The sequence below is a fragment of the Balaenoptera borealis genome (assembly GCF_965194805.1).
Source record: "Balaenoptera borealis genome assembly, chromosome: 17".
In the NCBI taxonomy this organism is placed as follows: domain Eukaryota; kingdom Metazoa; phylum Chordata; class Mammalia; order Artiodactyla; family Balaenopteridae; genus Balaenoptera; species Balaenoptera borealis.
The window spans coordinates 23523500-23544327 of NC_138876.1; the positions used below are offsets into that span (position 1 = coordinate 23523500).

A 20828-nucleotide genomic window follows, 5' to 3' on the forward strand; every position below is an offset into this window, starting at 1 on the left:
TCAATGAATTTGGTAAAGTTGCAGGATACAAAATTAATGCACAGAAATCTCTTGCATTCCTATACACTAATGATGAAAAATCTGAAAGAGAAATTAAGGAAACACTCCCATTTACCATTGCAACAAAAAGAATAAAATACCTAGGAATAAACCTACCAAGGGAGACAAAAGACCTGTATGCAGAAAACTATAAGACACTGATGAAAGAAATTAAAGATGATACCAACAGATGGAGAGATATACCATCTTCCATCTTGGATTGGAAGAATCAATATTGTGAAAATGCCTATACTACCCAAAGCAATCTACAGATTCAATGCAATCCCTATCAAATTACCAATGGCATCTTTTACAGAACTAGAACAAAAAATCTTAAAATTTGTATGGAGACACAAAAGACACCGAATAGCCAAAGCAGTCTTGAGGGAAAAAAACGGAGCTGGGGGAATCAGACGCCCTGACTTCAGACTCTACTACAAAGCTACAGTAATCTAGACAGTATGGTACTGGCACAAAAACATAAATATAGATCAATGGAACAAGATAGAAAGCCCAGACATAAACCCATGCACCTATGGTCAACTAATCTATGACAAAGGAGGCAAGGATATACAGTGGAGAAAAGACAGTCTCTTCAATGAGTGGTGCTGGGAAAACTGGACAGCTACATGTAAAAGAATGAAATTAGAACACTCCCTAACACCGTACACAAAAATAAACTCAAAATGGATTCGAGACCTAAATGTAAGACCGGACACTATAAAACTCTTAGAGGAAAACATAGGAAGAACACTCTTTGACATAAGTCACAGCAAGATCTTTTTTGATCCACCTCCTAGAGTAATGGAAATAAAAACAAAACTAAACAAATGGGACCTAATGAAACTTCAAAGCTTTTGCACAGCAAAGGAAACCATAAACAAGACGAAAAGACAACCCTCAGAATGGGAGAAAATATTTGCAAACTAATCAACGGACAAAGGATTAATCTCCAAAATATATAAGCAGCTCATGCAGCTCAATATTAAGAAAACAAACAACCCAATCAGAAAATGGGCAGAGGAGCTTCCCTGCTGGCGCAGTGGTTGAGAATCTGCCTGCCAATGCAGGGGACATGGGTTCGAACCCTGGTCTGGGAAGATCCCACATGCCGCGGAGCAACTAGGCCCGTGAGCCACAACTACTGAGCCTGCACGTCTAGAGCCAGTGCCCCGCAACAGGAGAGGCTGCGACAGTGAAAGGCCCGCGCACCACGATGAAGAGTGGCCCCCCGCTCGCTGCAACTAGAGAAAGCCCTCGCACAGAAACGAAGACCCAACACAGCCAAAAATAAAAATAAATAAATAAATAAATAAACAAACAAGTGGATGAAAACTCTAAGAGGCAGTAATTTTAAAAAAAATAATAATAATAAAATGGGCAGAAAACATCAATAGACATTTCTCCAAAGACGACATACAGATGGCCAAGAAGCACATGCAAAGCTGCTCAACGTCACTAATTATTAGAGAAATGCAAATCAAAACTACAATGAGGTATCACCTCACACCAGTTAGAATGGGCATCATCAGAAAATCTACAAACAACAAATGCTGGAGAGGGTGTGGAGAAAAGGGAACCCTCTTGCACTGTTGGTGGGAATGTAAATTGATACAGCCACTACAGGGAACAGTATGGAGGTTCCTTAAAAAACTAAAAATCGAATTACCATATGATCCAGCAATCCCTCTACTGGGCATATACCCAGAGAAAACCATAATTCAAAAAGACACATGCACCCCGATGTTCATTGCAGCACTATTTACAATAGCCAGGTCATGGAAGCAACCTAAATGCCCATCGACAGACAAATGGATAAAGAAGATGTGGTACATATATACAGTGGAGTATTACTCAGCCATAAAAAGGAACGAAATTGAGTCATTTGTAGAGACGTGGATGGATCTAGAGACTGTCATACAGAGTGAAGTAAGTCAGAAAGAGAAAAACAAATATCGTATATTAACGCATATATGTGGAACCTAGAAAAATGGTACAGATGAACCGGTTTGCAGGGCAGAAATTGAGACACAGATGTAGAGAACAAACGTATGGACGTCAAGGGGGGGAAAACCGCAGTGGGGTGGGGATGGTGGTGTGCTGAATTGGGAGATTGGGATTGACACGTATACACTGATGTGTATAAAATGGATGACTAATAAGAACCTGCTGTATAAAAATATAAATAAAATTAAATTAAAAAATTAAAAAAAGAAAAGAATAAAGAAGCAGGGTGGCCCGAGGCATGGGGAGTGTGTGGAAAGGTGATTGGAAAAAGGTGTGGTAACTGACATCCTGACCAGGTGTAACTAGGCTACAGGCCTCTGCATGTTCTGAGGGTAGAGGTTTTAGCCCTTTGATGTCAAAAGGTCACCAAGCAGACACTCTGGAATGCCCAGCTGAAGGGTGGGTGGTCCTAGGCAGACTTAAGCAGCTCTCAGCTCAAACTATAGCAGCTGGAAAACAACTTGGGCAAACACCTTATTGTCTAGGCTAAGTGCAGCTTGGAGGTCAGGCAAATCTTAAAACACCTTGATTAGTGACGGCAGGTGAAATGGATTTAACCCACGGTTTCAGTATCATCACTGTTAATAGAAACTTTAGAAACACGCCCTTTAAAATTAGGAAGAATATCTAGTATCCGTACTTTTATTCATCTTCGTATTAAAAATCCTAATCAGTGCAGTCAGAAAATGAAAAAAAGCCTAAGAACTACAAAGAAACGAGAATGTCATTATTCACAGATGATATTATTGTAAGAGCCCAGACTCTACAGACAAATTATTGGAAGTAATAAAAGTGTTTAGCAAGTTGCTGGAGAAAAGAATAAGACCCAGGTCCCCGCTTCCGGGTGCATCCTCACAGCACACTTCACAGAGAAGACCTCCTCACTGCTGACTCACCGCGAGCCCCCCGAATCCAGCAGAGTTCTTCCACCGAGATGGAGGCCGCCGTCACCCCCCGATCAACCTGCACCTCGGGCCTCGTCCACTTACCTCTCTCCGAGCTTCTACTTCGAAGGCGTGGAGGTGGCTCTGGAGGGCGTGGGCCGCTTCTTCAGGAGTTGGCTGAGGAGAAGCGCAAGGGCGCCCAGCTTCTCTTGAAGATGCGGAAGCAGTGGGGCGGCCGCACCCTGCTCCAGGACGGGCAGAAGCTGTCCCCGGAGGAGTGGGGCACCAGCGTGGGCGCCACGGAGGCCGCCACGGCCCTGGAGAGGGGCCTGGACCGGGCGCTCTTGCATCTGCAGGCCCCGGGATCTGCGAGCGCAGGCGCCAACCTCTGCGAGTTCCTGGAGAGCCGCTTCCGGCAGGGGGAGCTCATCCAGAAGCTCCTCAAGCAGATGGGCGTGCACCTGACGGACCTGCGCAGTCTGGCCGGGCCCCAGGCCGAACTGGGCGCGTATCTCTTCGAAAGGCTCTCCTGTCCGCGAGACTAGGAGCCTCCAGAGCCCGGCGGCCTCTGCGAGACGCCCCCTGCCTTCCCCCGCCTCCAGATCTCTGCCCGAGCCCCTTCCTCCAGCCAGGAGGCAACTTTTTAACCACCCTGAAACCTTCACCCAAGCCGTGGCACCACATGGAAACAGAAAAGGTTCTTTTTGCAGAGGAAAAATAAGCTAGGCTGTAAGAAGAAAACGTAAGTATCTGAATAGCATGAATGATTTGTAGTCTCATTCTCTAGATTGTCTAAAGAAATGGTTCCTAATTTATGTGTATCACCTGGGTACGCTGAGTACAGTGTATCTGATAAACTATGTTTTCTCTGGCAAGAAGAATAAACGCACCTATTCAGAAAATGTTGCATAGAATTTTAAGGGTTTCAGGACTTCTCCGGAGTCATTCTGGGTACTGGATTCAACTCTGTTTTTCCAAAATGTACCTTTGGTTTTGTTGAGCAGAGCAAAGAGCTGAGTACCTTAACCATATCATATTGTGTCCCCCCCATCAACCCCCAAACTCATGATAAATTGCTTTTCCTGATTTTCAAGTTGATGTGATGCCATCTGCCTGTATTGAGGAAAGAGCCCTGTGAAATTCATCTTTGTGTCTCCCATTAGGTTGCTACTGAGAACACTGATTATTAATTACATCATACACTGACCTCTTTATGAAGCCTCTCAAGAGAAATTTCTTTGTGGTCTTAATATTAGAAATAACAGTGCTTCGCTTGGGTAACTGGTTCGTTTTTGCTTTATGAACACTGTAAATGATGTAATTACGTTTCCTTTTCTGACTGCCTGCTAAAAACTTAGAGCCAAATTTGTGGTCCACCCAGAGTAAACGAGTAGGATTATATAAGCATTTTGCATACGCTTCATTCCTGGTTCTTCTATTACTAATTCCTTGGTGTATTTTGTGGAGTCTTTTAAGCCACCTTAAACCCTTTCTGGAACAATGTTGTGTATAAACAGATAAATAAACTTTTAAAATGTGGATTTAAAAAGAAAAATAAATAAATAAATAAAATGGCTAAATTATTTGTTTTTGGAAAACTAACGCCCCCACTTTGGGAAAATTAACTCATTGGACAAATATGTAACCTTTCTGACAATAGTCTATATGGTAAGAATATCTATAATGCCCTTAGTCAAGGACTCAGAGACTTTATCTCATTTTTTAAATGTAGGCAGCATTTGTAAAATATTGGTAACCATTTGCATGAATTTGACATGGCCAGAGGCAGCTTTCTTGCTGTAAAAAGAAAAATATAATTTGTTTCAGTAACTAAACATTCAACTAAAGTGGACCAGCACTTCTACTTTCCTTCAAAAACTTTTCCTTTGCATTCACAACTAAGCTAACAGTTTGGTGCAAGAGGCCCAAGCTTTCAGGCTATTTCAGCTTCTTGGCATGCCTTCCTCACTAAGCTTAATTATTTCTAGCTTTTGATTTAAAGTGAGAGACATGGCTCTTCCTTTCCCTTGCACACTTACAGGCCATTGTAGGGTTATTAATTGGCCTAATTTTATTATTGTTGCATCTCAAGGAATAGGGAAGACCAAGGAGAGGGTTGGATATGGTTGGAAAGTCAGAAGAACAGTCAGAACACACACAACATCTCTCTAGTAAGTTCAGTGTTACACGTGCAGTTTGTGGTGCCCCAAAACAATTACAATAGTAACACTGAAGACCACTGATCACAAATCACCATAATAGAGATAATAATAATAATGGAAAAGTTTAAAATATTGTGATAATTACCAAAACGTAACACAGAGATATAAAGTGAGCAAATGCTGTTGGAAAATGTCACTGATAGACTTGCTCGATGTAGGGTTGCCACAGTCCTTCAATTTGTAAAAAATGCAACATCTGCGAAGTGCAATAAAACAAAGCACAATAAAACGAGGTATGCCTGTACAGAATCATTCTATGTAAAGGAAAAATGATCAGAGAAAGAAAATATGTTTTATATGGCATTAAAAATGTACTGGAAAAGCTTTTATTTAACAAACTATAACCTGATCTAATACAGGTATGTGAACCACCCTCTAGGAAAAGCAATTATTTGCACTAACATTTTCGTAGTACTACTTCACCTTCCCAGAAAACATTTTATACCTTGTCAAGAATGGATTCATTGTCTTTTTACCTCATTAAATAACATTTTTATTACAAATAAAATAAGAATAAGTAACATTTAGTGTGCATTCACTATAACTCATGGATTAAAGTGATTTATGTAAAATCACACATCTAATAATCGCAAAGCAATCCTTTGAGACAGGTACAAAGTTATTGTGTCCATTTTACAAGTAAGGTAACTGAGTCACAGTGAGATTAAGCAATTTGCTGGTGATGGAGCTGAGATTCAAAACCCAGGCAGTATGGCTCTAAACTATGCCCTTAACCCAATGATGCATGATTTTCCAAAATAACAATACCAACATCACCTTGCAGTGTTTAGAAATAAAAAGCCCATCAAGAAGTGGACTTCTAAGTCAAAAAGAGAAAAACAAATATCGTATATTAATGCATATATGTGGAACCTAGAAAAATGGTACAGGTGAACCAGTTTGCAGGGCAGAAATATAGACACAGATGTAGAGAACAAACGTATGGACACAAAGGGGGGAAAGTGGCAGGAGGGTGGTGGTGGTGGGATGAATTGGGAGATTGGGATTGACGTATATACACTAATATGTATAAAATAGATAACTAATAAGAACCTGCTGTATAAAAAAATAAATAAAATTCAAAAAAAAAGAAAAGAAAAGAAAAGAAATGGACTTCTACTCCAAAAGCCTAACTGAAGAAAAGTCAGTGAAGATAGTTACAGAGGTATGGGTAGGGTTAAAGGAACCATAAAAGGGATGTTGAGACAACTGGAAACTAACCAGAAGCAGGAAGCCAACACCACTACTGTGTGGAGTAGCAAAGATAGGGAACTGGGGTAAGGAAGCTGGAGTCAGAGTTGGTGCCTTTATCCTAGAGGGACTCAGCACCTTGCAATACCATGGCAACAAGACAGGCAGGGAATAGGGATAGAAATACACTGACCTCTCTGTTCTGTTCATCAATCTTCTGCCAATGCATCCCACCCTCTGAACACAACTGAAAACCAGAGGTAAAGAGGACCTGGTTGACTTAGCCCACAGGTTCAGTCCATAACAAGGCTGAGAAGGACAGACAAAGGATCTGGAGGTGGAGCCATGGTGATGGCAAATGGAGAATCAGAAACTCGCATGATTTGCATTTCTCTAATAATTAGTGATGTTGAACATCTTTTTATGTGTCTCTTGGCCATCTGTATGTCTTCTTTGGAGAAATGTCTATTTAGGTCTTCTGCTCACTTTTTGATTGGGTTGTTTATTTTGATGATATTAAGCCACATGAGCTGTTTGTAAATTTTGGAGACTAATCCCTTGTCGGTCACATCATTGGCAAATATTTTCTCCCATTCTGTGGGTTGTCGTTTCATTTTGTTTATGGTTTCCTTTGTTGTGCAAAAGCTTTTGAGTTTAATTAGGTCCCATTTGTTTATTTTTGTTTTTATTTCCATTACTCTGGAATATGGATCAAAAAAGATATTGCTGTGATTTATGTCACAGTGTGTTCTGCCTATCTTTTCCTCTAAGAGTTTTATAGTGTCTGGTCTCACATTTAGGTCTTTAATCCATTTTGAGTTTATTTTTGTGTATGGTGTTAAAGAATGTTCTAATTTCACTTTTTTTACATGTAGCTGTCCAGTTTTCCCAGCACCATTTATTGAAGACACTGTCTTTCCTCCATTGTATAGTCTTGCCTCCTTCATCATAGATTAATTGACCATAGGTGCATGGATTTATTTCTGGGCTCTCTATCCTGTTCCATTGATCTATATTTCTATTTTTGTGCCAGTACCGTACTGTTTTGATGACTGTAGCTTTGTAGTATGGTCTGAAGTCAGGGAGCCTGATTTCTCTAGTTCCATTTTTCTTTCTCAAGATTGCTTTGGCTATTCAGGGTCTTTTGTGTTGCCATACAAACTACAATGAGATATCACCTTACACCAGTCAGAATGGCTATCATCAAAAAATCCACAAACAGTAAATGCTGGAGAGGGTGTGGAGAGAATGGAACCCTCTTACACTGTTGGTGGGAATGTAAATTGGTGCAGCCACTATGGAAAACAATATGGAGGTTCCTTAAGAAACTAAAAATAGAGCTACTATATGATCCTGCAATCCCACTCCTGGGTATATACACAGAGAAAAACATGGTCTGAAAGGATACTGCACCCCATTGTTCATTGCAGCACTGTTTACAGTAGCCAAGACATGAAAGCAACCTAAATTTCCATCGACAGAAGAATGGATAAAGAAGGTGTGGTACATATATACAATGGAATGTTACTCAGACATTAAAAGAATGAAATAATGCCACTTGCAGCAACATGGATGGACCTAGAGATTGTCATACTGAGTGAAGTAAGTCAGTCAGAGAAAGAGAAATATCATATGATATCTAATATACACATATATTAGATGTGGGATCTAAAAAAAATGATACAAGTGAACTTATTTACAAAACAGAAACATATTCACAGACTTAGACAATGAACTTATGGTTATCGGGGGGAAGGGTTGTGAGGGAGGGATATTTAGGGAGTTTGGAATCGACATGTACACTCTGCTATATTTATAATGGGTAACCAACAAGGACCTACTGCATAGCACAGGGAACTCTGCTCAACATTCTGTAACAGCCAAATTGGGAAAAGAATTTGAAAAAGTGTAGATACATGTATGTGTATAACTGAATCACTTTGTTGTACAACTGAAACTAACACAACATTGTTCATCAACTATACTCCAATATAAAATAAAAAGTTAGAAAAACACACATGAAATAAAATCAGTGTATGTTTGCTTCCAGTATTAATAGTGGGGCTCATAAATTAATCTTTATCTACAACTATTTATTTATTAGATCTTATTATATTTTAGATGGTTTTGGTAGTTATTTTCTGTTTTTTTCTTTTTTCTTTTTTTTTTGGCTGTGCCATGTGGCATGTGAGATCTTAGTTCCCTAACCAGGGATTGAACCCATGCCCCCTGCAGTGGAAGCACAGAGTCTTAACCAACTGGACCGCCAGGGAAGTCCCTGTAGTTATTTTCTTATTCTGATTTCTCATAGTGGATCACTATCATAGAAATCATTGTAAAATTAATATATCTCTATTATCGTAAATGGCATGTAAGTTGTGAAAAATTAAAACTAGCTCATCTAAGTATGTATGTGAACATAAATAGTCATAGTATCTTAAAAGTAATCAATCATAGAACAATAACCTGAATATTATTTTCAAGGATCAAAAACTGTGTTAATTCAGAAAGCATACATTGTTGGTTACATTTAGTTTACCATTCATATTATCAAAAATTGATCTTAACATTAAAGTTTCTCTAATAAATTGCCTATTTATGTTAAAACCAAAATGAAAACCCAAAAACTCTTATATGTTTGAGTAATATGGCTACTAGATTTAACTGTGGCAAGAATATAATGTGCTGTTCTTTGGGTCATGCTGTGGAGATGAGAATAGGTTTAATAGTCAGGAACCATAACTGCTCTTTGAACCCATAATAACTGAAAATGCCTGGAGTATACAATGCTTCTGAAGGAATGATCCACTAATCATTAGTTTATTAATATCCAGGAAATGAGCTCTAGAAAGTGAGATAGATCATTGCTATTTTTAAAATATTTTTAAAACACAGTAGGGTTTCCTAAGGACTTCATCTCAGCACTACAAACATCACCAGCAAATGCACATTGTGAAATATATAAAAATGGGGAAAAAAAGAATAGAAAGTATTTTTTCTTCGAATACTGATATGGTTTAGGTGAAACCATTAGGCAATACATGGTGTGTATATAGCAGGGAAAACAGCTAACATTTTGTTAATAATCACTGTAATATTATTTGATGTTTTGCCTATTTTTCCTAGATGTTTTGATAATTATTTTATATGCATTATCTCAAGTACTCTCACAAAAACTCTATGAATTACTACTATCATTATCCATAGTTTTCAGATAATGGAGACTGAAATTCAGAGCAGTTAACTGACTCACCCAAGGTCTCACATGTCATAAGAATTACAGCAGAGAATAATATCAAATAGTATACTTATCTTAACATTTGCTTTTAGCATAGACTAGAATATAAACTCCCTAAAGGGCATGGATTTTAGTTTGTAACTAGATCCCTAGTGTTTGGGACATAATAGACATTGAAATGTTAATTGAAGAAATGAATTTGAACCCAAGTCTACCTAATTCTGGGTATCACACTCTCATCATTCATAGTAGATTGCATAGTAATAAAAATGGATTTGAAAAGAGGTAGTTGAAATGTTTAACATATTTTAAATGTTTGCTTTGACAACTAACAACTTATTTAGCTTTATAAATATTATATGAGAGAATGGCCTTAAGAAAAGATGATCTGGGCTAGGAACCAAGACAGCGGAGTAGAAGGATGTGCTCTCACTCCCTCTTGCGAGAACACCACAATCACAACTAGCTGCTGGACAATCATCAACAGGAAGACACTGGAACTCACCAAAAAAGATACCCCACATCCAAAGCAAAGGAGAAGGCAAAATGAGACGGTAGGAGGGGTGCAATCACAGTAAACTCAAATCCCATAACTGCTGGGTGGGTGACTCACAGACTGGAGAACACTTATACCAAAGAAGTCCACCCACTGGAGTGAAGGTTCTGAGCCCCACATCAGGCTTCTGAACATGGGGGTCTGGCAATGGGAGGAGGAATTCCTAGAAAATCAGACTTTGAAGGCTAGCGGGATTTGATTGCAGGACTTTGACAGGACTGGGGAAAACAGAGACTCCACTCTTGGAGGGCACACACAAAGTAGTGTGTGCATTGGGACCCAGGGGAAGGAGCAGTGACCCCAGGGGAGACTGAACCAGACCTACCTGCTAGTGTTACAGGGTCTCCTGCAGAGGCGGGGGTTGGCTGTGGCTCACCGTGAGGACAAGGAAACTGGCAGCAGAGGTTTTGGGAAGTGCTCCATGGTGTGAGCCCTCCCAGAGTCTGCCATTACCCCACAAAAGAGCCCAGGTAGCCTCCAGTGTTAGGTTGCCTCAGGCCAAACAACCAACAGGGAGGGAACCCAGCCCTACCCATCAGCAGTCAAGCAGATTAAAGTTTTACTGAGCTCTGCCCACCAGAGCAACAGCCAGCTCTACCCACCACCAGCCCCTCCCATCAGGAAACTTGCACAAGCCTCTTAGATAGCCACATCCACCAGAGGGCAGAAAGCAGAAGCAAGAAGAACTACAATCCTGCAGCTTGTGGAACAAAAACCACATTCACAGAAAGATAGATAAGGTGAAAAGGAAGAGGGCTATGGACCAGATGAAGGAACAATATAAAACCCCAGAAAAACAACTAAATGCAGTGGAGATAGGCAACCTTCCAGAAAAAGAATTCAGAATAATGATAGTGAAGACGATCCAGGACCTCGGAATAAGAATAGAGGCAAAGATCGAGAGGATGCAAAAAATGTTTAACAAAGATCTAGAAGAATTAAAGAACAAATAAACAGAGATAAACAATACAATAACTGAAATGAAAACTACACTAGAAGGAATCAATAGCAGAATAACTGAGGCAGAAGCACGGAGAAGTGACCTGGAAGACAGAATGGTGGAATTCACTGCTGCGGAACAGAATAAAGAAAAAAGAAGGAAAAGAAATGAAGACAGCCTAAGAGACCTCTGGGACAACATTAAACGCAACAACATTAGCATTATAGGGGTCCCAAAAGGAGAAGAGAGAGAGAAAGGACCTGAGAAAATATCTGAAGAGATTACAGTCGAAAACTTCCCTAACATGGGAAAGGAAATAGGCACCCAAGTCCAGGAAGCGCAGAGAGTCCCATACAACATAAACCCAAGGAGAAACACGCCGAGACACATAGTAATCAAATTGACAAAAATTAAAGACAAAGAAAAATTATTGAAAGCAGTAAGGGAAAAATGACAAATAACATACAAGGGAACTCCCATAAGGTTAACAGCTGATGTCTCAGCAGAAACTCTACAAGCAAGAAGGGAGTGGCATGATATACTTAAAGTGATGAAAGAGAAGAACCTACAACCAAGATTACTCTACCCAGCAAGGGTCTCATTCAGATTCGATGGAGAAACTAAAAGCTTTACAGAGAAGCAAAAGATAAGAGAATTCAGCACCACCAAACCAGCTCTACAACAAATGCTAAAGGAACTTCTCTAAATGGGAAACACAGGAGAAGAAAAGGAGCTACAAAAACAAACCCAAAACAATTAAGAAAATGGTCATAGGAACATACATATCTATAATTACCTTAAACGTGAATGGATTAAATGCTCCAACCAAAAGACACAGGCTTGCTGAATGGATACAAAAACAGGACCCATATATATATGCTGTCTACAAGAGAACCACTTCAGACCTAGGGACACAGACTGAAAGTGAGGGGATGGAAAAAGATATTCTATGCAAATGGAAATCAAAAGAAAGCTGGAGTAGCAATACTCATATCCGATAAAATGGACCTTAAAATAAAGATGTTACAAGAGACAAGAAAGGACATTACATAATGATGAATGGATCAAACCAAAAAGAAGATACAACAATTATAAATATATATGCACCCAACATAGGAGCACCTCATTACATAAGGCAACTGCTAACAGCTATAAAAGAGAAAATTGACAGTAACAAAAAAATAGTGGGGGGCATTAACACCTCACTTACACCAATGGACAGGTTATCCAAAATGAAAATAAATAAGGAAACAGATGCTTTAAATGACACAATAGACCAGGTAGATTTAATTGATATTTATAAGACATTCCATCCAAAAACAGCAGATTACACTTTCTTCTCAAGTGCACACAGAACATTCTCCAGGATAGATCACATCTTCGGTCACAAATCAAGCCTCAGTAAATTTAAGAAAATTGAAATCATATCAAGCATCTTTTCTGACCACAATGCTATGAGATTACAAATGAATTACAGGGAAAAAAACGTAAAAAACACAAACACATGGAGGCTAAACACTACGTTACTAAATAACCAAGAGATCATTGAAGAAATCAAAGAGGAAATAAAAAAATACCTAGAAACAAATGACAATGAAAACACAACAATCCAAAACCTATGGGATGCAGCAAAAGCAGTTCTAAGAGGGAAGTTTATAGCTATACAAGCCTACCTCAAGAAACAAGAAAAATCTCAAATAAACAATCTAACCTTTCACCTAAAGGAACTAGAGAAAGAAAAACAAACAAAACCCAAGGTTAGCAGAAGGAAAGAAATCATAAAGATCAGAGCAGAAATAAATGAAATAGAAACAAAGAAAACAATAGCAAAGATCAATAAAACTAAAAGCTGGTTCTTTGAGAAGATAAACAAAATTGATAAACCATTAGCCAGACTCATCAAGAAAAAGAGGGAGAGGACTCAAATCAATACAATTAGAAATGAAAAAGGAGAAGTTACAACAGACACTGCAGAAATACAAAGCATCCTAAGAGACTACTACAAGTAGCTCTATGCCAATAAAATGGACAACCTGGAAGAAATGGACAAATTCTTAGAAAGGTATAACCTTCCAAGATTGAACCAGGAAGAAACAGAAAATATGAAGACCAATCACAAGCACTGAAATTGAGACTGTGATTTAAAATATTACAACAAACAGAAGACCAGGACCAGATGGCTTCACAGGCGAATTCTGTCAAACATTTAGAGAAGAGCAAACACCTAATCTTCTCAAACTCATCCAAAATATAGCAGCGGGAGGAGCATTCCCAAACTCATTCTATGAGGCCACCATCACCCTGATACCAAAACCAGACAAAGATACTACAAGAAAATGACAATTACAGGCCAATATCACTGATGAATAGAGATGCAAAAATCCTCAAACAAATACTAGCAAACAGAATCCAACAACACATTAAAAGTATCATACACCATGATCAGTTGGGATTTATTCCAGGGATGCAAGGATTCTTCAATATATGCAAATAAATAAATGTGATACACCATATTAACAAATAGAAGAATAAAAACCATATGATCATCTCAATAGAGGCAGAAAAAGCTTTTGACAAAATTCAACACCCATTTATGATAAAAACTCTCCAGAACGTGGGCATAGAGGGAACCTACCTGAACATAATAAAGGCCATATACAACAAACCCACAGCAAACATCATTCTCAATGGTGAAAAGCTGAAAACATTTCCTCTAAGATCAGGAACAAGACAAGGATGTCCATTCTCACTACCATCACTCAACATAGTTTTGGAAGTCCTAGCCACGGCAATCAGAGAAGAAAAAGAAATAAAAGGAATACAAATTGGAAAAGAAGAAGTAAAACTGTCACTGTTTGCAGATGACATGACACTATACATAGAGAATCCTAAAGATGCCACCAGAAAACTATTAGAGCTAATCAATGAATTTGGTAAAGTTGCAGGATACAAAATTAATGCACAGAAATCTCTTGCATTCCTAAACACTAATGATGAAAAATCTGAAAGAGAAATTATGGTAACACTCCCATTTACCATTGCAACAAAAAGAATAAAATACCTAGGAATAAACCTACCAAGGGAGACAAAAGACCTGTATGCAGAAAACTATAAGCCACTGAGGAAAGAAATTAAAGATGATACCAACAGATGGAGAGATATACCATGTTCTTGGATTGGAAGAATCAGTATTGTGAAAATGACTATACTACCCAAAGCAATCTACAGATTCAATGCAATCCCTATCAAACTACCAATGGCATTTTTCACAGAACTAGAACAAAAAATCTTAAAATTTGTATGGAGACACAAAAGACCCCAAATAGCCAAAGCAGTCTTGAGGGAAAAAAGTGCAGCTGGAGGAATCAGACTCCATGACTTCAGACTATACTACAAAGCTACAGCAATCAAGACAAGATGGTACTGGCACAAAAACAGAAACATAGATCAATGGAACAAGATAGAAAGCCCAGAGATAAACCCACGCACCTATGGTCAACTAATCTATGACAAAGGAGGCAAGGATATACAGTGGAGAAAAGACAGTCTCTTCAATAAGTGGTGCTGGGAAAACTGGACAGCTACATGTAAAAGAATGAAATTAGAACACTCCCTAACACCATACACAAAAATAAACTCAAAATGAATTAGAGACCTAAATATAAGACCCGACACTATAAAACTCTTAGAGGAAAACATAGGAAGAACACTTTTTGACATAAATCACAGCAAGATCTTTTTTGATCCACCTCCTAGAGTAATGGAAATAAAAACAAAAAAAAAACAAATGGGACCTAATGAAACTTCAAAGCTTTTGCACAGTAAAGAAAACCATAAACAAGACAAAAGACAATGCTCAGAATGAGAGAAAATATTTACAAACGAATCAACAGATAAAGATTAATCTCCAAAATATATAAACAGCTCATGCAGGTCAATATTAAAAAAACAAACCACCCAATCCAAAAATGGTCAGAAGACCTAAATAGACGTTTCTCCAAGGAAGACATACAGATGGCCAAGTAGCACATGAAAAGCTGCTCAACATCACTAATTATTAGACAAATGCAAATCAAAACTACAATGAGGTATCACCTCACACCAGTTAGAATGGGCATCATCAGAAAATCTACAAACAACAAATGCTGGAGAGGGTGTGGAGAAAAGGGAACCCTCTTGCACTGTTGGTGGGAATGTAAATTGATACAGCCACTATGGGGAACAGTATGGACGTTCCTTAAAAAACTAAAAATAGAATTACCATATGATCCAGCAATCCCTCTACTGGGCATATACCCAGAGAATACCATAATTCAAAAAGACACATGCACCCCAATGTTCATTGCAGCACTATTTACAATAGCCAGGTCATGGAAGCAACCTAAATGCCCATCAACAGACGAATGGATCAAGAAGATACAATGGAATATTACTCAGCCATAAAAAGGAACGAAATTGTGTCATTTGTTGAGATTGGATGGTTCTAGAGACTGTCATACAGAGTGAAGTAAGTCAGAAAGAGAAAAACAAATATTGTATATTAACGCATATATGTGGAACCTAGAAAAATGGTACAGATGAACCGGTTTGCAGGGCAGCAATTGAGACACAGATGTAGAAAACAAATGTATGGACACCAAGGGGGGAAGGCGGCGGGGGGGTGGGGTGGTGGTTTGATGAATTGGGCGATTAGGATTGACATGTATACACTGATGTGTATAAAATTGATGACTAATAAAAACCTCTGTAAAAAAAATAAATAAAATAAAATTCAAAACTTCAAAAAATACTCCATTATATTACATTATGGTTATCTGCAAATTACATTTATTAGAAAATAGCAAAACGTTTTCATATGCATAATATTGTTTTATATATTCTATTTATAATATTTTTAAAAGTCATTAATGTAATATTAATATCATGCCTATTGGAGAAATAAACAAAGGAGAATCTTAGGAAAGTGTAGAAGGTAAAAGCTATGTAACATAAGATTGAAAGCAAAACAACATAAAAACCAAACTTGGAATACATGAAATGATCTCCATTTCATACTGTTGGAACAATTTCTAATAGGACCCCATAGAGCAAAAGAAAGCAAGTTCAGAATTCTAATTTTAATGTGATAACTCACATAACACATCTTTAGAAAATAAATTAAAAATTCGTAGTCTTTTTTCAGCATTATTCAACACATTCTACTGAAATTTATCAAAGATTCAGTAAGCTGATAGTGTGATAAATCCTTACTAAAACAAACTATATTCTTTCACACCAAACCCTCTTCAGAGGCTATTTTTTAATATATTATTTCTCTATATAATGCCCAAAAGATTGAAAGATAAAACTAGAAAAAAGCAATTAACTGATCATGGGGAACATTGCTTTTAAACCACCTTGCTCTGTTGTTTATAGCAAATATTTCAGTCCTAACCATATTAAACAATGAATTCCTATAATATGAAAATTATTAATATGATATGAATCATATGAAAATGTGTCCTAATTATTCTTTTAAGTATTTTGTTTGCTCTCATATAGCAATAACCTGGGAAAAGAAAACAAACAAACAAAATACCCTTTCATTTTGTACTTGCAATTGTGCTTCTGATTGCTCTAACCTGCATTTCACTTTAACTTCTAGATGTACAAAGTGATTCACCATTTCTGGAATTCATTTTATTTAAAATGGAATTTTAACCCACATGAAACTTTTTTCTGTAACTTGAAAAATCTTTTTAAAAAATCTTAAAAAAATTAATGTTAGTCTTGCCTTTAATATTGCATCTGATTAAAAACATTACTTTTGCAGAATGTTGATTTGGAAAAGTAAAGCCTGGTTAAGGGAAGATATACTGTTTATGAAATAAATTGTTCACATAAGAAAAAGATTAAACCCTAACATGTAATGATGAATGATTAAAAGGAACCGTGAAATTTAATTCAATTTTAAGAAAAAAAAAAAAGCGTAAGAAGTATGAATTGATTTCCCTTAATCACTCTGATTAAGTATTTTGGGCCTTTAGCATAATCACCATTAGAAAATCCCTGGAATATTTGAGGGGTTATATACATAGCAAAAATCTAAAAGGAAACACCAGAAACCCAAGGAAAGAAGAAAATCATTCAGTGAATAAATGAAAAAAAAAGTCATTAGTCTAATGCTGTGTTTCCAAGGAGCGCAATGATTGCAGTCAATGAAGATAAGTACAAAAGGTCTTTTTACCCCAGGTCATGCTGAGCAATTGTGTTCTTTACCCTGAGAGTAGCATTGAAGCCCAGAGGGTGGAACTCCAAGAGACCTGTGGGATAGATTACCTCTATCTTTTAAGGCTGAACTGGTTCTTGTTTATGTATATTTTATACAGTTTTTGTTTTTGAAATAGGTAAGAAGATGCCATAGAAGTAACAGAACTTTGTTTTGCTTTTTATTTGTAAATGAGATAAAAGCAGGTACTCCATAAGCAATTTAAGTGAATATCTACAGGCATTCTGGATGGCTGTAGGAGTGGGGGCGGGGAGGGGCGAGAGGAAAGCCACAATACCTGTGCTTAGGAGGCTATGGAAAGAAAGAAAAGTAAATTGAAAGGTTAGAATTCTTCTTGTGAATATGGTGATAAAGGATGCTTTGCAAGCACAAGGAGGTTTGCTGGATAATCTGACATAATGCCTGAAATGGAAAAGGAGGAAGAGTAAGAGCCAAGAGATGAACAGAAGAGAGCAAGTTCTTGTCATAGGGGGTAAAAGTGCTGAGTTTTGTTGATTGCTCGTTACTGTAAGAGAGTAAATTGTGTATGTTTTATATATTTATAAAAGTTATATACATATTATAAGTATATAAGTTATAACATATAGGATATATATGTTGTTATATATATATTATGATACAACTATATTTTATAGAACAAATTATTAAATTCTATATACGTGTGTCTGAGTGTGCATGTGTGTGTGTGCTAAACTAGAAAGGAGTCAGAGAATGTTTTTGATGTTTTTATGGCATTCTAAGGATTTTTAACTGTAATGTTATGGAAGTTACCAAAGAGACTGGAAAAAAAAAAAAGTAATAATATGAGATGTATGTTTTAGAGAACCCAGTGGTAAATCTCTCAGAACTGATTTGAAAGGACCACAATATGGAATAAGGAGATAAGGAGAATTTTACTGTAAGGCAGGTAAGAAGTGATGAAGGAGGAGAGCTTCATTTGTTCAAAAAATAGTAATTGGGGTCAGACTTTTCAGATTCCAGGCCCTTCATATGCCAATCCTGTGACCTTGGCTAACTATGAAAACTTTCTAAACTTCAGTATAGATGTGATAGTAACATAAATCTCAGAGAATATGCTTAATCTACTTTGAGCATACTAGTTATTATTTTAATAAGACAAAAATATAGCTTTATTGAATATATGTACAATAAACACATATTTTAAGTGTACATTTTTTTAGTTCAGGTTTGATATGTCTATACACAAACTCTGGGAGTTTGGTTTTTTTAAATTACTGATTCTTTTTTATTACAGGTTATGGGTCTGTTCGTATTTTCTATTTCATCCTGATTCAATCTTGAGAGATTGTACATTTCTAGGAATTTGTTCATTTCTTGTAGCTTGTCCATTTTATTGGCATATAATTGTTCATAGTAATGGCTTATGATCCTTTGTATTTCTGTGGTGTTGATTGTAACTTCTCCGTTTTCATTTTATTTATTTACCCCCCCTTTTTTTTAATGACTCTGGCTAAAGGTTCATCAATTTTATTTATCTTTTTAAAAAACCAGCTTTTACTTTCACTGATATTTTCTCTGTGTGTGTGTGTGTGTGTGTGTGTGTGTGTGTGTGTCTGTCTCTATTTTAGGTATTTTTGCTCTGATCTTTATCATTTCTTTCCTTCTACTAACTTTGGGTTTTGTTTGTTCTTCTTTTTCTAGTTACTTTAGGTGTAAGGATATGTTGTTTATTGGATATTTTTCTAGTTTTCTGACACAAGCTTGTATCACTATAAACTTCCCTCTTAGAACTGCTACTGCTGTGCTCCATAGAGTTTGAATTGTTGTGTTTCCATTTCCACTTGTCTCCAGAATTTTTTTTTTAAATTTACTCCTTGATTTCTTCAGTGACTCATTGTTTGGGTTACTCCAGAACCTATTTTTTTAAACTCTTTTTTTTTGAAGTAATTTGTAAACTAGATGAGATCAGATTCAGTAGATAGGTAGTATTGTAGGTAAAACTTGAATTAAGAAGTTAAAAAAGAATGAGACATCTCTCCATTTATTCACTCACTTATTCACTGTATATTTATGTTATGTATTTATGTTATGTATTCAATATTTACTGTGTATATTCAATATTTTCTAAAGGCTTGGTATTTTGTTAGGTACTGGAAATACCCCCCCCAAAAAAAAACTGTTGAGGTCTTTACATTAGAGAAGATTATAATGTAGTTTTGCAGTGAACTTACACTTTAAAATTTGGTCTAAAAAGAAAATATCATTTAGACAGCAGTTAGAAAAGAACATATCTTTTGTAAGACGATAAAACAACAAACATTATCTCACACTGAGACAAGATCTTTAGAGGAGGAAACATTGAATATGTAGAGACAAAGATAAGGATGAGGGTGTGATCTATGGACCAAATATCCTGAAGTGATGTGTAATCATGGTTACAATTATAAAAGCAGCAGTTCCTGAAAGTTGTTGAAATGATACCCAGGTAACCTATCTACTACAGACTGAATATTTGTGCCCTCCTCTGCAAGTCGTATGTTGAAGCCCTAATCCCCAATGTTATGGTTTTGGAGGTAGAGACCTTGGGAAGTAATTAGACTCTGATGAGGTCATGAGGATTTGGCTCCCATGATGGGATTAATGTTATTGTAAGGAGAGGAAGAGAAACCAGAGCACTGTCTCTCTCTCTCTCTCTTGCCCTCTCTCTTCCTCCCTCCCTCCCCCCATTTTAGGACATAGCAAGAAGGCAGCTCTCCTCAAGCCAGGAAGAGGTCTCTCACCGGAAACTGAAATCTGCCAGCACCTTGGCCTTGAACTTCTCATCCTCCAGAACTGTGAGAAATCAATGTCTATTGTTTAAGCATCCAGTCTATGGTATTCTGTTATAGCAACCTGAGCCGACTAAGACAGCTTCCTTCTTTGCTTTTATTTTGAATTAATGAAAAAGAATAATAAAAATAATTTTACATTTATAAAAGAAATACAAAAATCTGGTTCATTTGGGGAAAATTATCTCAGAAAGAAACATAAGAGTTTCAATATTGTGAAATATATAACTGCATTTTCTAAGTATGCATGTTTTGTCCAAGGAATTGTAGAATTCCTTATATGCAAATTAAGTTTAATTGCAAACAATAGAAATGCCAAATTTGAAAAACCTTAGAGAATATTTTTCACCCCTCAGGAAAGCTTGTTAGTACATTCAGAACATCCAGGATAACTGGTATTTCTAGAAAGGGAGATTCTCCAACAACTCTTTATACCTTGTTCCTCTGAATCAGAAAATTGTTGATTTTTTTCCAGCCTAAATCCTTCCTTTTACAAATTAAGTCCACTGGGTGCTCTTTTTTGATCTGCTTTAAAGTTAGTGAACTTAAGTTTTAAAATTCACCTTTGTTATTAATATATTTAATATATCAATATTAGTTTGGTTTTCATATACTAAAAATAAGGTTAAATGCAGAAATGTGGGCATTTGCTTTTTAGAATTACAGAAAAGAGTCAAATTAAAAATAAATAAAA

The 20828-nt window shown here is 37.0% G+C and overlaps 1 pseudogene across 1 annotated transcript; it reads left to right on the plus strand.

Annotated features, from left to right (window-relative positions):
- Positions 1–2980: 2980 nt before the first annotated feature.
- On the plus strand, positions 2981–3475 carry LOC309614647 (ferritin light chain pseudogene; annotated as a pseudogene). The gene has a single exon. The product of its transcript is annotated as a ferritin light chain pseudogene (transcript).
- Positions 3476–20828: the final 17353 nt, after the last annotated feature.